The following is a 3,315-nucleotide window of genomic DNA, read 5'->3' on the forward strand; positions in this document are numbered from 1 at the left end:
GAAAGGAATTCTGTACTACGAGCTTCTCCCAAGTAACCAGACAATTAATTCTGAGAAATACTGCACACAACTGGACGAGTTAAAAGCAGCAATTCAAGAGAAACGTCCAGAATTGGCCAACAGAAAGAGTGTTGTTTTCCAACTTGATAATGCAAGACCGCACGTTTCTTTGGGAACCAGACAAAAATTGCTGCAGCTCGGATGGGATGTGTTACCCCACCCTCCATATTCACAAGATATTGCTTCTTCGGATTTCCACTTATTCAGGTCTCTGCAGAATAGTCTTAATGGTAAAAAATTTCAATTCCTTGGATGACGTAAAAAGATAAATTTGATGAACTCTTTGCCATGAAACCACCTCAATTCTGGGAAGAGGGTATTTTCAAGTTAAAGAAAAGATGGAGACGCATTGTGCAACAAAATGGTTCATATTTGGTTGATTAAAAATGTAATGGCAAGTACTTATTGACCTTTTTCTTTCCTTTAAAAATCGGCACGAACTTTCCGGACAACCCAATATTTATCTCCTTTGTGATTACAAACGAAGTTTCCACAAGACTGTCATATTGCTATATTCTTTGTTGCATTGAAGTCTGTATTTCCGTTCAGTTATTTTTCTGCGTATCTTTTATAATGAAATATTTATCTATGAAGTCCGTATTTCCGGTCATCCATCTTTCCTTCGTATCTTGATGCCGAGATATTTATCTCTTTTTATGGTAACAAGCGAACAGTTTCCACACAAGCCCAAAACATGACCCCACCTCCCCGCTGTTGGCGTCTCAAACGATGAGGACGATTCCCGCTGATTTACACCCAACCTTTACTCCAGCCATCTGGTCCGTCAAGGGTAGCACGGCATTCGTCAGTCAACAGAACTGCTGAAAAATCCATCATCATGTATTTTTCAGTCCATTTCAGTCTCTTGTGCTTTTGAACAGCATGCAGAGGGGGCCTTGTAACAGGCTTAACAGTCCTGGCTACCTGCTTCAAGAGGCGACACCTGGTAGTTTTCAATACGTTTTCCATGCCACAACGTTTGAAAACTTCTCAACTTGTTAGACATGTGTTCCGCACAACTTCCTTTTTCACACCGTGACAAAGTACGATTCGAAGCAACACTCGACTTACCCATACCTGCCTTCAACCGGACATAAATAAGAGACTGCACAAATTTCTTTACTGTTCGGTGATCTTTTTTCAGTATTGTTGATATCTCTATGGTTGTTTTTCCTTTTCCAAGCTCTGACACGATGATAGACTTCTCATTCGAGGTAAGATCACGTTTCTGACCCATAATGACACTTAAAGTGAGCATCTATCAAGTAATTTGGGACAGCAGAAATGTTGCTGCTACACGATGATATCAGCCATTTGTTTACGTCTGGGCTGATCCGATTTATCTTAACAGAATGTGCGCAGATAGGTGTTGCCAACAGTCAGTGGGAAAACAATTGGTTTTGGACGAATTTACACTTATTGAGAGAAGCTTTGTGGGACGCAGTGTATATATATCCACATACATAACAGAAGTATATAGACACCTTTACAATCATTAAAATTTATTTAAACTTGAAATTATACATTCAAACTATTTATCAACAATTATGTGAATATCTAATATTTAGTGGATATGCCCTTTGCATTTTTCAATGCAAGGACCTTATTAGGCATGCTACTGATTAGACGACGAATATTCTCTTGAAGTATTTCTTGTCAAATTTCATACAGTAATCCCAAAAGATCTGGTATTGCGGTTGCTTTCTTTTTCTTTTTACAAAGTGCGCTGTCCATTATGCCCTAGAGTTGTTCAATAGGGTTTATATCTGGTGACTGGCTTGGCAATGGAAGCTTTTTAATGCCATTCTCTTCCAACCAATCTTGGGTCTTTTTAGCTGTGTGATAAGGAGTTCGATCTTCCATAAAGAGTCTTTAATCATTTCACCACTGGACACATATTTATCTGAGTTTATGTTTCTCTCACAATCCACCAGTTCTGATCGATCATTGCTCCAAATTGCTCCCCAGGCCATCACAGAATAGCCACCGTGTTTCATTGTTGACTGCAATCTTTTCACGTCAAATTCTTGATCACAAAATCTCCAGACCCACACTCGACCACTGTCAGAAACTACAGCATATCTGAACTCATGAGAGAATATGACAGTGTCTCAAAATTCTAGTGGTTTCTCCACCTTCTCACTGGCCATATCTTTTCTCCACATGACACCGATCGACGAAGTGCCTTCCTTCCTTCTGCTCTGCCATAGTAGCCAAGTTTGTGGAGATACTTGACTGCTGTTCTGGGACTGATATCAACTTGTTCTGCTATGTCAGAGGTCTTGCAATAAGGATTATCTTCCACACTTCTCTTAAGAAAGTGAAGGGTTCTGTCAGAGGACCCTGGTTGACCTAAGTGAGATGAGGTGTACTCCTTCTCCTCTCTGGTGAATTGTACAATCATTCTATTAACTTTAGAAAGTGGGATCCCAAGGTTTTCTGTGAAATTGAAACAATTCCAAGGCTTCTTTTGTACGTGGCATGATTAAACAGTCACATATAGAACCTGAAACATAAAAATGTCTATTAATAAAAAGTATAAACCTTTTCAAGTTAAAACGAACATGAAATATTTTATGGGATGTCTATTTATTTCTGTCATGTCTGTGTACACACAGTGTATATAACACATATATATATATATATATATATATATACAGTGTATATATATGTATACATTCATACATAATTTGATACATACATACATACATGCGACTGCGATCATGTTGTAGCACTCCCGTAATTTTGTACCCTTTCCACTGCTCTTTTCTGCGGTAGGTTTCTTCTAGGTGGTGGGATTTCATATCACCATCCTTTGTGCTTTTTTGCTTGGTGATAGACTCATTCGGTGTATGAGGGTGTTTGACACTACTACTCTCGTCTGTACTTCTTACCTGAACGTTGGCACGTCTGGTATCGTGGATATCAGAATGTCCAATTCGTGTTTGAAAGCATCCACACCCACATCGTGTAGGTTTCTTAATTCATTTGGTAAAGCATGAAAGATCTGTGGGTTTTTGAACCCTAGACTATACCGGTATCTGGTCCTCGCTTTAGCCGAGTAGGTGGTACCTATGGTACTAAGCAGTGGCGTCCAGTACGGGCATTTGTCTAGCTCTTGATGCCGAAGTTAGATAAAAGCCCTTCCAGTATTTTACGCACGTAAATGTTCTAAAATCTTCACAGCCTTGGTTTTTTATCTCATTCTGAAAAAAATTTTTTTTACATATATATATATATATATATATATATATA

General features: G+C 38.7%; 1 long non-coding RNA gene across 1 annotated transcript in view; it reads right to left on the reverse strand.

The window, feature by feature from the left end:
* Positions 1-1,633: 1,633 nt before the first annotated feature.
* LOC128247615 (uncharacterized) overlaps positions 1,634-3,315 on the reverse strand; it is a 99,188-nt gene continuing 97,506 nt past the window's right edge. Inside the window, exon 3 of the long non-coding RNA XR_008263983.1 lies at positions 1,634-2,566. This is a non-coding gene — a long non-coding RNA (uncharacterized LOC128247615). The remainder of the gene's footprint in view (positions 2,567-3,315) is intronic.

The sequence above is a fragment of the Octopus bimaculoides genome, chromosome 4 (genome assembly GCF_001194135.2).
Source record: "Octopus bimaculoides isolate UCB-OBI-ISO-001 chromosome 4, ASM119413v2, whole genome shotgun sequence".
Classification (NCBI taxonomy): domain Eukaryota; kingdom Metazoa; phylum Mollusca; class Cephalopoda; order Octopoda; family Octopodidae; genus Octopus; species Octopus bimaculoides.